Consider the following 15,528-nt stretch of genomic DNA (forward strand, 5'->3'; position numbering starts at 1 on the left):
CACCAGATGTACAAACAATGTTTTGTTTATAAGAAGTATTAATCTCTCCATCAATTTATTGTGAATACAAAACCAGAGACCAAGAAGATGCCATATCCCTTTCTGTCATTTTGTGAATTATCAGTCTTGAAAAGTTAAGATAAATACACCCTGTGATATGGTAAGTTATTGTAATTTATAGTTATTTTTCAATCACAATCGAGTCACAATCAAATGGTCTAGTCACATTGTTTTCATTACCTGTAATTATGATAAGTTGAATTGAGAGAAGAGATTAATGATTTCTCCAATTGAGTAGGCTTCAAGTCAGGAGCTACCACCGAGTAGTCTGCAAGCACAGACCTTTGCTTCTCTCATAATGCAGAGTCTGAAATTGGAGATTAGGTTCATTATTTTTCTGTGGCTGGTTATTTGTTTTGTACTTTTTGACACAGAATGTCAATTCAAATGTAACATTATCTATCTTTACATGACAGAGTGTACTTCTTTCTTTGCGTGAATCCTCTGTATATACAATTTCACACAATACATACGAAGTATTGAATGTGTTTCAATAACTTCTGCCTTCATATTCTTCCACACACAAGAAACACTTTGTGTAATTCACTAATTAACTCCTACATGCATCAAAACATCCTTACATTGCTGTTCATTTTCCTTCATTGGACTTGTGTATTTAGACCGTTACCATGGTAATATCCAGGAGCGCAGTCAGGATGAGTGACAAACTTTCCAAAACATTCTAAACAAGCCTAATCCTAGGTTTTGAAAACGATATGTGGAACATCGCCAAGTGTTGCCTACTGATAATAACCACACTCGACCAGAGGTACTTGATACCTTTATCTGTCACAGGCAATTGAAATCAATTACTAGCCCTTTGGGGGGTTTGTTGATACCCCTTCCCCTATTAATATTATGTACTCTCCTCACATATGGACAGCATTAGTAAATGATTATATTAAATTTCCATGTCAGTAGTAGATTCATTTCATATTTTCACCCTTCTTTTGATATTGACACCAATCATCTTTATCCATCTGATCTATTAGGGAAAGCTGGCAGTAGTCCATACACTCTCCCCTTCCTTTTCCCTCTCCAAACACCCCTCCGTTCTTCACTTCAAATCTGTGGTGAATTGTTTGTATTTTATGTTGTAGTAATTGTGACTCATCACATCTCTCTATTATTAATTTGTTTCAGACTTCTTTTGACACCAATTTGTCATTTGAGATGAAATTGAGGGGAGGAGAGGGTGCAGGCTGGTCCCCCCCCCCCCCCTTGTAACCCTTACAAATTTTTGCACTGGTATGAGAGTGTTAGTGAAACTGTTGTGACTGGTGCAAAACAATTTTTTAATTTTTTTATTTATATTCCCCAACTAATGATTTCCTGATGGAGCCCGCCATCCCAGATTAAAGATAAATTCCAGTTTTGGTAACGATCTCAAAATGACTTTTTACAGAATCTAATATAATGACCACCCAAGTGTCTGTTTGTATGAATTAAAAATATGTGCCAAAGGATTCTGGAAGAAATTGTGTAATTGCTGAGAAATAAGCAAAATAAGCGCGGATTCTGTCACTTCCGTCGGGTCTTTATTCCAGCAATAATAATACACTGTCCCACGTGCGCTTATCTGTGTTGGTGATCTTCAGTGTGAACATTTTTCAGCGTAGATTTCAAGATTTCACAAAGTTCAGTTTATGTAACTGTACCAGATCTAGATCCTCGATGATATACTGACAATTAAGCCTGGTTTTACAGACTTTCTCATGAAATCAGTGTTTACTGCAAATACTGGCATTTCTCTTTAATCCTCTTTTGGTTTTAATAGGGTCATCTGATCCCCAAAGTGCCTTAAGATTTGTTCTAACAGAACATAAATTATTTAAGTGAAAGATGTCTTGTTGTTCTGCCTCATTTCATCATTCATGTTCCAAGCTTATTAAACTATATTTGAGTGAAGAACTTTGAAGATGCATGCAGACTGATAAAACATAGATTTTTAATTTCATTCATTCATTTTTTTTTGGGGGGGGGGGCAAACTTTAACTTGGTATAATTTTGAAAATTCAAACATGTTTAATTGTGTAAGTGTCATTTCAAAAGAACCTTATATTTATGTGCAAATAATTACAATAATCTAATATCAATGATTTATTTATTATTGTAGTTGACAATGAATCACATGAATTGAAAACTTGTGCAAAAATGATTTGTGTAAAATAATGGTGCTAAGATGTTACAAAAAATGAAAAATAGTGTTTTAAATAATGCAATCTCTTTAAGCTTTATTTTCTATTTCTGGTCTGGGAGATTCAGACAAGTTTGATGCAATTTTCAGACTAGCATTTCACCTTTAACAGTCAAGATTATTTTCTCAAGATATTTGACTTCGGAAGAGTCACCCTGTGTTATGATTATACGATATCATCCAAACTCATTTATCATCTATACTTGTAAAAGGTTCATGCATGTTTTTTAATGAGATCCCACTAATCAAGATGTAGGATAGCATTAGCACCTTGTTAATGGAAGTGAATGCATGATTTATCACTATGCAAGGGTTTTGAATTATTAATTCTATTTGATACTCTTTGAATATAGTTCTGTTAAGCTGTCCACCGACAACTAACCATACCTTTGTTTCATTTTTGCTTGCAGTAAGAATTAGATGTATTGCAAACCTTAAGAAGTATGCATATATTTTGTGAGTGTGATGTCTGCAAACTGCCCATTTCTGACAAAAGTATAATTTGTGTTACGTTTTCATGTTGTGTTGTATAATTTGTGCAAAATTTCAAACATTACTTTGTAAATATGCATTCATTCATACATATGTCATGCATCTAAATATTTTGGTAGAAAAACGAGTTGCAAGAACATTCCATGCTGAATTTTGAGGGAATCGGTCAAATTTGTATTCCTGATGTATTTATTCATCTTTAAAATTAATCAACTGATTAAAAAAAACCTTTTAGGCTAATGAGCAAAAGAGGAATTTTTCTTTGTTTTGACATTAAGCGTACATGTATTAAATACTGTATTACAATTAAATGAATGTAATTTTCTGATGTAGACAATAGATTCATAGTCAGCCTTATTAAATAGTTATACTTTTTTATATGTGTCATAATTATATTCATGTATTGTTGTTTCACCTACTTGTCATTAAATGGCAAAACATTGCAAATGACAGTCCTGGCTTTCATATTCCTGTTATTTGTTTTATTATATTGTCCCTAATGCAGGCCTCACACTGTCCCCGGGGGGGCCACTTACATTGACGAGTGGATACCATGCGCGACCAGAAAAACACGTAAAAAGGATGTCTTTTTCAAGATAGGGCACGTTACGTACGTAACGTGATAAGGGTGTCAAAAACACAAAAATAATGAAAAAAGGGTATCTATTTCGCTAGGAAAGTTACGTGTTTAGGGTCAAATTTGCAGGGATGATAAAACAAAATTAAAACGTTTTATAAAAGATGTCCTTTTTGCCCCAACACTACGTGTTTAGAGTCCGATTTGCACGAGGTGTGGAAGGTGGGGTCGTACTAAACCAAATGATGTGTATTAAAAGGCCCAACCAACGAATGAAGGACCCGTGACAAAATATTCCTGTACTTGTTTAGGGGTTCATTTCAGGGAATACTTGCCAAGAGTATCGTTTTGTTTCCAATACTTGTTAAGGGTAGGGTTTCACACGCCAATACGTGTTAAGGGGTGCATTTTCAGAATATGGAAAATACGTGTTTAGGGTGCTTTTTGAGACCCCATGGTCGCGCATGGCATCCACTCGTCAATGGAAGTGGCCCCCCGGGACACTGTCACAAAAATGAGTAAAGATATGTTCCAGAACTTTCAGAATTGGCTCTGATTGTTTAATCATCATGCCATCTTGAGACATATGATCAGTGGACAAGTATCTCAGGCTCTGGTAGTAGCTTTGTGACACCCACCCATGGCAAAGTTGTGAAAATTCAATATCATATTCAATTTGTGTCCAATTTGCTAAATTTGAGTACAATGCCTGCATGCAGAGGAACTGGAACTTGTGATTGCAAATCATCTTAATTTTTTTAACCTTAACCTGGGAATGAATAAAAAAAACACCATTGCTATTATTATTGTGTACACATACATGTAACATATTTTTTTCTCATTTCTTGTTGGGTGACAAATGAATAACAAGAGAATGAAAACCATAAACAAGCTTCGATAAAAAACAAAAATAAAAGGATAAGTTCAGTGAAAGTTTGAGAAATATTGAATAAGTTATGAGCATTTCAGTGCCAAGTACACTAATGCTCCCGAGATTCTCTCATTTGCAATGTGATCAAGGTGTGTGATGTCATTCCTGTACATTGACACAACAATTACAACAAATATCTTTTTATCCATAACAAGAAAACCTTATACTCCAATACACTTGATCGAAGAGAAAATTTGAAATAAGTACAAGTGCAACGTAAAAGTTGTTCATGCATGACATCACTCATCTTTGTCACACTGACATTGCCAACAAGGATCTCCATAGCTAAAACATTCAATTTGAAATGCTAATAACTTATGTGGAAGCGCTGTGGTGTAGCGGTTCTGACTCTCGCCTTGTAATCAGAGGGTCGTGTGTTTGAATCCCACCATGGCCTAGTGTCCTTTGGCAAGGCGTCAATCCACAATTTGCCACTCTCCACCCAGGTGTTAAATGGGTACCCGGTAGGATGCGAAAGCCTATGTAGTATGCCTAGCAATTGAGTCTTGGAACTCTTGTTGGAATGCTCCCCAGGGAGTGGAGAAGGTGCATACATTGTATGCGGGCATGCAAGCTTAGAGACGTCGTTCCGATGTGTTAAGCGCTATATAAATGCGGAATATTATATTATTATCATGCCATTTATTCAAATTTTTTCAAACTTTCATTAACCTGTTTCTTTGATTGTATGCAATTCTACTGGTTTCATGGATTATTAGTCCAGATCTGGACGTTACAAAGTTATTTTGATGGGGAAAATCTGTAAACTCATTCACTGCACAATGATAGTACACAATGATATTCCTAGTATTCTGACTTTTCAGAATAAAAAAAAAATGGGTGTATGTGTATCAAGTGTAGGGACTTTCATATATAAATTATTACACTACATTAGTACATTCATATGAAGAATATAATGCATTTTGTATGCATACATGTACATGTATGCTGAAGAAATTCCACACAAGAAAAAATAACACCACTCATTTCAAAATGGTTTAATACTCTACTGAATATCTGATTTATTGAAGGCGTGTCCAATCCTTAAAATGAAAACATAAATTATCATACACACATTACAGTCACCGTTTACACACTTTGTTTTTTTATTATTTTCTTACACACATATTATGTAACTTATTGAAGGAGGTGGACACAGTCTCATATTTCATAATGATGCAACCAATGTCCCTGGTATAATTCAACAGAAATATGTGATCATGTCCACAACTCAATGTGACCTCTGCTTTTTATACATTCCAAAATAATTCCAAGTATTAACAATAGACACACTATATGCTACATTTTTTCATGAATGACAGTAAAATGTTCAACCATTTACATAATGTGGCTAAATACAAGTGTACTTCAACTCTGTACATATCTTTTTTTTTAACTTAGTGTCTAAAAACATCAAAAATACAAGACATATTCACTTGACATCTAAACATAAATATTTTGAAATTGAATTGTCACTTCCTGCATGTACTGTAGGAAGTTCCAGCAAACAGAAAAAAAATGCAGAAAATATTGGAAATTTAGATATTTTCCCTTCTAAGATATCATATATAATACAAATAAATAGAATAATGGCAAATGATGTGCAAATTCAGCAAACAGAGCAAGAATGCTAAATGAAGCACTTTTTTATACAGGTACTTTCCAAAAAAATGACTACCTGTCTATAGAAGAAGATGAAATTACACATTTAAAAAAAAATACTGCAAAGACAAAACAGCTGAAGATTTCTAAAGCATTTTCCAGCATAAGCCTACTACTTAAATCATTTGGAAATGGTCACAATATTAATATAAATTGACATTTGTTACACCAACACAGCCTTCATTAATAAATTTTCGATACAATGGATCATACAAAACAAAACTCAAATAAAACAAAAATATCCTTGACCTCCCTTTGTTTGCTGAAAAACTGACCCAAATGTAATCCACCAAATTACAATAGGATTTTTTATTTTGCAAAGTGGAAAAAATTGAAAAAGCTTTTTACCAACATGATCTGTATTGACAGAATATCCATTCTGTCAACAAAGATTATCTCCAATCCTGTTGTGAATTTATCACATTAGCATTTATTAATACATGTATGTTGGGTTAATCCATGCACTGACCATCACAGGTCATCCTTCCTATTGTAATACTCAATTTTATATTGTTACCACCTGTTAAAAACACAGCTCTCGCAAACCAGGGAATGGGCAAACAGAATAGTCACTTTAATCAAGGAGTTGGTTTAATACATGGAACACAAGGGCCCGTATTCTGAAGGCGGGTTTAAGTTAAACTCAGGTTTAAAGTTGTGGCGTAAGTATGGGAAGCCAAAAGTATCAAAATTTGTATTAAGTTGTATGTTTCTTATGTTTACTGTGCTCTTTCCTGATACATCGATGGTAGACACAATCATCTATTTATACTTCCTAGACAATTATGAATGATTTGAGAGCCAAATGAGCTGAAGTATGATATCTCTACTGTTAGTGATTTATGTAACAATTGGCTCGCCATACTTAAACCACAACTTTAAACCTGAGTTTAAGTTAAACCCGACTTCAGAATACGGGCCTAGATATCTACATGTAGGCCTATACCCCTTGTCATGAATTCGCCCTGAAATAAATAATCCAGAATCTTTCCAGATGAGAATAGTGTGGACCAGGCAACTATATTGCATTCATGAATTCAGAAATGAACTATTAAAGATGAGATCAAGTGTGGATCAAGTCCTCTTCATAGCGACACTCAAATAATCATGATTATTCTGGCCCTCCACCTTTACTGAATATATATAGGCCGCATCTGATCAGTAATTCAGCATCCACAAATTCATGAAGGGGGTATCAATTATCTCCTTGATTATACCAGATGTCTATGTAGTATGTACATGTACATTGTATGTAAGTCCCTTCGAGTTCCATTCTCAACACTGTACTCTGTAATTTATTTCTATCAATTCTTCAGAAATTCATTGGAGAGTGGAACTATTTTATGACATGCTGAGTACTCAAGGAAATTGCTGAACTATATAGAATACGTACATACATGTAGACTTAATATTATATTACTATAAATAGGCCCTTTAATCTCTATGAACATGGTAGTATTTCCAACCAGCATTTGTACAATACACATCAATGTAGGTTGATGTGCATAGATCTGCATAGATATTATTAATTCCAAGTTGAGTAGAATACACAATACATGTAATTAAAGCTTGTTTATTACACCTACATGTATTTGCTAATTAAAGCTGAAATAGCATACGGTACTAGTATTATTGGAAGGATTGACCATACACTGTACATGTAGCATGTATACAGTGTAGGCCTATAAGATGTATCAGTTCATCAACTCGTGACTGGAAGTACCGGTATAGGGCTACATTGTACAATGTATCGAACATATAATCAGGATGTACATGTAGGCCTATATGTACATGTATCGCAGTTGAATGCGGTATCAAACCACCATTCAAAACCTTTTCATCATCATATACATAGCCTATAGAACATAAATGTAGGCCTACATGTGGTTAGAATTAAACACTGTCTGCATGCATTACATATGTACATGTGGCTCTCTTTGCTCTCATACAGCTGTACATGAAGGGAAATGGCATGAGACAAACAACTCCCCAAAAGGATGATAAAGCAAACAGCTTTTGTAAAAGTTTTTTTTCAGATACGCTCTTTTTGACATAATTATATTGTATTGTTTTGCATCTGAAGCACACAAACTGGCATAATGAGGCAGAATACTTCATGCAGCTCACATGAAACTGAAAGGGAAAGGCAAGGGGAAATAGAGAGAAGTACGTGTGAAAGGCAGGGATGAGGAGAAGGACGGTCTACTCGTATTCCTGGCTCGTATTCAACCCCATGAGATTCCAAAACTGTAGACAGGATATTATGAATCTACATGTATACTGTAGGCCTATAAGAAGTGAGTCTCCACCAACATATTTGGCTGAGCTCAAGATTCTAGCCAAATCAGCACACAAAAAAAGAGTGGTTAAAATGAAAATCCCATCAAAAATTATTTTCTCTGTGTCAACAGTGGCACACGAACATGTATAATTGTATGCAGTCTTGTACATTGAATTTTAAAATGTCTTAAAGCAGAGACTAGCAAACATTCACCTCAGATGACATTTGAGTAGTCTACATTTTCAGACTATCACAACAGATTTTCAAGAAATGGAAAATCCCTCCTCAAAACATCTATCCTATTAAAATCCTTCAGCAAAATATGTACGGTACCAGGGTGCTACACAAGCGCTTGCCCGATTGCCCGGGGCAAGTAAAAGTTAGAGTCAGGCAAGTGTTTTGAAATAAAGATCAAAAGTACTTGCCCATATTGGGAAAGCAAAATTCTCAGTGGAATGACCAAAATTAGGGTTGATATTTTTTACATATCGACCCTAATTTTGGTCATAGCAGGTACATCAGTTCATGTCAAAAGAGAGAAAAGAAGTTCAATGGTTTATAAAACCGCAATACTTTCTTTTAAAGAGGTAAAAAAAAAAATTCAAGGATTTTTTTCGGGCAAGTGAAATAGATTTTTGGGCAAGTATATTCCAACTATTCAAAAATTTACTTGCCCAACCGGGAAAGTGCTTTTAAGAAGTTATGCAGCACCCTGGGTACTATCGGCTTCTGTCTGTAGGGTATTTCATTGTCAATTTGTCATGATTGAAATAATTCATATTTAAAGCTTGTATTCAGACATTATAGGATTTAAAAAAAATTAGACAAGACTGAATCATGAGCAAAAACTTTGATAGTGTAAATCCCCATTGGCCTACACTGTTATGTGCATGTAAATATGTGTGTGTATATTATAGATTGTAATTTGATTAACCAAATTGACCACACCTTCTACATGTGTGACAGGCGCAAGGTCACACCTTACTGTGCATCGTTGACACAACTCCTGAACTTGGAACAGGAAATCTCACGTTTGAGATCAATATTGGAATAATATGTACCAATTAAGATATATATAGGACTGCAGCTTATTTCACAACCCTATCACGTTAATATGTACTGTACATGAAGGCCTACATACATGCACAAGTACATCATCTCTTCTTCTTTTATTCTTTCACTGATTTAAATACTGTAGTCTGTTACATGTACATGTATATGGCTGATAAGATATATACTTAACAAAATGAATGTGAAAAAAAAATGAAATATACATTTGTATAATAGGTTATTGACTTTTCTAAGAGGGCAAAAATGTGAGAGAAATGATCACTAATTTGCTCAAAAACATGTTACATGTACATATATTTAAGCCACTTTCAATATACTGTAGTTTCATGATTAATATTATTCTTCCAAGCATTCATTCAAATGATTTTACATATTAATAGTTGGTTGACTTTTCAGTACTGCAGTAAACCTATTAACCACCATGAATATTATTAACGCTTGCTTCCTGCAGGCACAGGGATAAAGTCAAGGTATTCAGATTAAAACTCCATTTAGAAAGCGAACGTCAATGCTAAATCTAAAAGCAGCAATGCAACGGCCTTTCATTCTTTTTTACAATTATACTGTAACCAACTCCCACTTCCTTGATTAAAGTTTAAACCTGTGAATATAAATACTGTGCATGCCGGCTACAGTATATGTATGTAGGCCTACAATACATGGTATGCATTAGCATGGTTACGGGAGTAAAGGATGATCGTGATTTAGCGATAGCACCATTATCACTTTACAAGTCTTTCCACAGGTAAAGGCTCTCTCAACGAATCAACAGCAGCTCACTCTAAATGTCAACACAATTGGGGCACAACAGACATCAGCGTTCAGTGTTAGCCTTGAAACCCACATACCTAAACAGGAATGACAGACAGACCAAAGCCAAATGCAACTTAGACAAGATGGAACGATATTGAATCTTTCGAACTGTCCTGCCCCCCCCCCCCCATTCCCCCAAGCGCTGAACTATGTAGCACCCACTTCATCATTTATGTACATATGTACAAGGCATTCTATACACTGTACATGTAGGCATGTACATGTACATCAAAGTATTGGGATTTGGTTTATGATGATGTACTCAAATGGATTACAATTTACCAAAATGTACTGCATATTAAAGGGTACAATAGAAGAATTCCCTGCTTTCATTAATTTTCTTTTTATCAGATTCCTATCAACCTGGTGATATTTCCCTTGCTGAAAGTTTCCTGAATATCTTATAGGCTACCCATCTAAAGCCGTCACCTGACATACATGTACCTGTAGTTTGTATAGGCTATGCATGTAATTTTCCTCCCACAATACAAAACCTACATTATATCATCCAGGGTCCACTTCTAGAGAAGTATTGATTTCTTTTCTTTTGTAATTGAATAAGTTTCACATACATGTAAGAAATATGCCTACCAAGTTAAATATAACTCTTTTAAGGACGTTCCACAGTTAAAGTGAAATCCATGTCATTTTCACCAAACTTTGCACATAGATACTTTAGAACCTTAATATTCGAAATATGCAAAAATTAACATAGGTCCATGTGCTTGATTTTTTGCTATAGAGCTTCAAAGTTCACCCAAATTGATGTTCTTAAAAATTGCGCATTCAAAAGAATTTGGCATTTTTAGACCACCCAAGATTACTACAATGAGTTTAAACCTCTATTACTCAGTCAAAATACATGAAAAAGTCATCAAATTTCGCAAGAGAGTTAATAATTGTATCGTTAGAATGGAGAATCTATTTATAGTGCTATTTGTTTGCAATTTTAAGTTTAACAGCACTGCCATTTCTTAAAAATTGCATAAAAGATAACAAAATCCCAATCTAAAAAATGTGAAATTTCAGTTACAAACTACAAACGTACAATAAATGCTGCACTTTATTCAAAATCCATGTCATTTTCACCAAAATTTGCAGAGTTGTAGAAGAAGGTATACCTAAGCGTAACAAACATTAAAAAATAGGGGTTCATGTGCTTGTTTTTAAACTATCAGCATTTTTATTAGAGCAAATGTGCTTTTTAAAACACCAAAAATGCGCCGAATGCTTTGTATCTATGTGAAGAAAAAATCAAAACCACTCTACCATTTATTCAAACTCGGGGTAATATTCGTGATTCTTGGCAGCACTGCAGAGTAAAGTATTTTGAAATTGTAGAGAATGTTTTTTTGAATGGTCCATGGAATAATTCCACTTTATAGCTTCATGAAATAACACATCGGATCTGCAGTTAAAGTGCAGAAGATGAGAAAAATCAGCTCATACCCGCAGCTAATTAATCACCTGTTCATCCATTGTGACGTCAGCGCGCAGAGTGTAAACTATGCGCAGATCATAATGCGCACAAACATAACTGTGGAACGTCCTTAAGTTTCTTCAGTCTTTATCTTCTACTCTGGACATTCAGATTCTTTCAAAATAAATGGAGCAATTCTACACAGTTAGGCTTTCAAAAGTATTCCAGCTAGATGAATAACATGCGCTTTGCATGGTTTTCCATAAATCATCTGACGCACACAGGGATCTGGCTAACATGCCAGTTCCCATGGCAACAAATAAGAAGGTGACTTTAACAGAAGTGCTGGTCATCAGGGAATCTCATAGACTGGAGGGCTCTGCTAAAGCTCACAGATAGCTCAGAGGTTTTAATGGGACGGGTGATAAACCACAGTCAGAATGAATGAGTAGGACTGGGAATCCTCATCCTCCCCCGCTTCCCTGCCAGCTCCCAATGGCTTTTTCCCTACAGGGGGCAGCGTACACGTTCATGTTCAAGATGTCAGGTTACTCTCAGAACCGATATTGAAATGTCTTCCAAGCCCTGAGGTGACAGAGGATAAGAACCTCCCTGCGAGGATGTTATTACAATCTCTATCACAACAACAGTAGCACCAGTCATTACCTACAACTTGGCATTTCAGATTTTTCACCAAGCCAGCTAGCGCTGGTCTGGAAAATTGGCATCTGTTTTCGTAGGCAAATTAGAGTAACCAAGGATCTTCATTTTCACCTGACAACTTTAATATTCAACTTATTATTAAGTGTATACTGTACCCGAAAGATAATGGAGACATGTGCAGTACATATTATAATGTCAATGATAATTTCTAAATGTTTCCACTGTGGGTTTCATTCATACATGTACAGTAGTTTGATTTAAACTCAATTTATATCACATTTTGATGCCAAAATTCAGAAATACAGTTTACATGCATTAATTCATAACACAAATACATGTATATGTCAGAGTTGATTTTTTTTCCCCAAAGCGAACAAGATATAATAATGCCTGTTTATAAGTTTTCTTTCAATAATCTTGAAAGTTTTGCTGTGGTACATCAAGGCTCCACACTAACATTTTTTCTTGGTGGCCCGATCTGTCCACCAAAATCACCAAGTTTCATAATTTTGGTGGCCCGCTAAGCAAATTTAGTGGCCTGAAACAATAGAAAACATTACAATTTATCAAAACTTTGGTAGCCCAACCGGGCCACCAAGTGTTGACTTTTAAAGAATTTTGGTGGCCCAATTCTCATTTTTAGTTGCCCCGGGCCACTGCTAATGTCGAGCCTTGGGTACATGTACTGTACATGTATATTAACATGTAAGTGCATTCCATGCAGAAAAACATGAGTGCACATTGCATTACAATTGCTTGATAATTGTATTGCATACTACATACACTTGCTTGATAGCACAAAATAATTTCCCAATTTCTTTGCTTTTGTTTGATGTGGGGGGGGGGGGGGGGGAGGGGGCTTCAGTCATGCTACCATATTCACAACAGTATTTCTTATACTCCACGATGTAGTTGTACATGTAGACTATACATGTTCAAAAAATCTTGACTTCTTTCTGTAGGTGTAGTGAGAACAAAAGAAGGACACCAACACACCTAGTTTAAAGTTCAACTAGCTGTCAGTGCATATTACTGACATTACCAAGGGTTTTGGTTATGGAAAGTCAAGATCACTTGAAAAATGGCTCTGCGCCCAGTCCATCTATACTCCAATCTCAAATGCATTATTCACAAAGTAACCTCTATCATCTGTGGTTGCCGGCAATGCTCAAAAGGAGGCGGAGAGATAGGCAGAGAAACAGGAGCGACAATGTGGAGATCAGGGTTTGGAAGCGTACAGAGGTTGCCGCTAGGAGGGCAAATCAAGCAGGGGCTATTTAAGGGTTGAAACCCTCATAAAGCAATTAGCATGGCAAGCAATAACCTACTGGCAAGCAAGATGAAAAAAGGGGAAGAGAAGAATGAGAGAGAAAGAAAGAAAGAGAAAGAGAGATGGCAATAGATCAGGTGGAAGGACCTGTACATCCATGTATGTTCATGGTATAGGCCTACATGTACATGTTTCTAGACAAACATGCCATGGCAAATAATAGTCCAGTCATGGAGAACTGTTTGTATCTCTATGGTAGTTTAACAACCCAATGTGAACAGACTATAAAAAGTACATATATCATTATGCATGTCACCCTGAATGAAGACCGAGAAGTACCCGTGTTTTGCAGGTCTGCATTATAAAGTTATTGTTATTCTAAAATATGAATGCCTTTTATAGTACATTTCCTGTTAAAATAGAATATTGATCTAATAACATATGGAAGTGCATCAAGTTTATGAGAACAGTTTAAATGACAATGTAATGAAATATGTAACACAGGATTAAGTGGTATTCCGATACAGTAATGCTGTACAAACATGTAGACACGAATACCAGATTGTTTTTGTGCCTCCAATATACCCTGACCCGAATACACACTGATTTTGGATTTATTCAAGTGAGATATGAAATTGATATTGATAGTAGAGAAACCGGCACACACAGCGGCCATCAATCCTATCCTACAGCAATCTCATGGGTTGTGTTTCTATAAGAAGCTAGCAGCCTGTGTCATATCTGCTTCTTATTCCATCTCAAGGCGGAAACGTGAATTTCGTGCTTCGTCAACCATTTTCTCCCACCGGTTGCTAGTCTCGATTCACAAGCAGGAAGGAGACTGGTGCACTGGCGTGGGCATGATCAGTGTGATACTACAGGAGAGGGTGGGGGTTGGCACGTCTTGATGTTCTTTGACAAGCAGCTCACCCCTCCCCTTCTTCTGATCAAATACAAATATTCACATTTTCACAATATGGTGTTTCCCATCAGACTGAATAAAACTGCAAAGTGGATAAAATTCTGTTTTATAGCCATTTCATGTAAGCCTGTGGGGGAAACGAAACAGGCATATTTCACGTTTTCTAGAGGTTTTCCAAAAAAGGGCTACACAACGGCTATAAAAAGGGAGAGAAAAGGCTACAAAATGGCAAGCTGCTCACTGTACATACACTTAAACTCCAAGCAAGCAACGTTTTTTGTAGCAAATTTGGCAAAATCTGAGGAACTACTGTACCCTCCTCTCCCCTCCCTCCTTTACCATACTGCAGATGTGAACATGCATGCGCCAAACCGACAGTTCTTCTAGTGGTTGCACTGCTGAGCTAGCCTGCAAGGGTGTACATGTACAGGTACATGTATGGGTTAAAATTCCATCAATCATTTCATAAAGTACTTTGAAGTCAAATTTACCATTCTGTGATTGTGTTTGCCAATCATGTTCTCATAGCTGCCCTTGAAGTTGGCATGTTATTTTATAATTATAATGATGTCATATGAATGAATGTCAAATAGATCACTAATGAATCAAAGTTTACTTTGCGATAGTGAGTCAACATAACCAAAATGCATTCATGAGGAAAATTAAGGTATGCTTTAAATTGTAGATACACTGTATGATTCATTAATATATGAGTGGTAAGGTAGGTACAGGGACCTTGGAAAATGTAGGCTACAAATGAATGAACTCTGCTCCATTAATCAACTGCATATAGATATAGCCCTTCTCAACAAATGAGTTGTGATAAAAGTTGAAAAGAGAGAAAAACAGTTAAATTAATCACTTATTAATACACATTAATGTACCCTCTCTGTTTTGCAGGGACATTGAATTTTACACTGAACTTGTTAGGAAGATATTAATAATAATAATATATGTAGGCATTTACATAGCACCATCTATCTGGAATAATCTATTCCAAGGCACATTGTTATTATTATTAATACCCCGGCTTTAGCTCGAGCTGCCTTTCAGCGCTCACTGCACCCAAGGAATTAATCCTGCCAGCAGAGCTGCCAACCTCTGTTAACAAAAAAACATACTGATCCATAACTAAAATAATATTTTAAAGGAAAAAAACATATTTTGGT

This window comes from Lytechinus pictus, chromosome 5 (assembly GCF_037042905.1).
Source record: "Lytechinus pictus isolate F3 Inbred chromosome 5, Lp3.0, whole genome shotgun sequence".
Classification (NCBI taxonomy): Eukaryota; Metazoa; Echinodermata; class Echinoidea; order Temnopleuroida; family Toxopneustidae; genus Lytechinus; species Lytechinus pictus.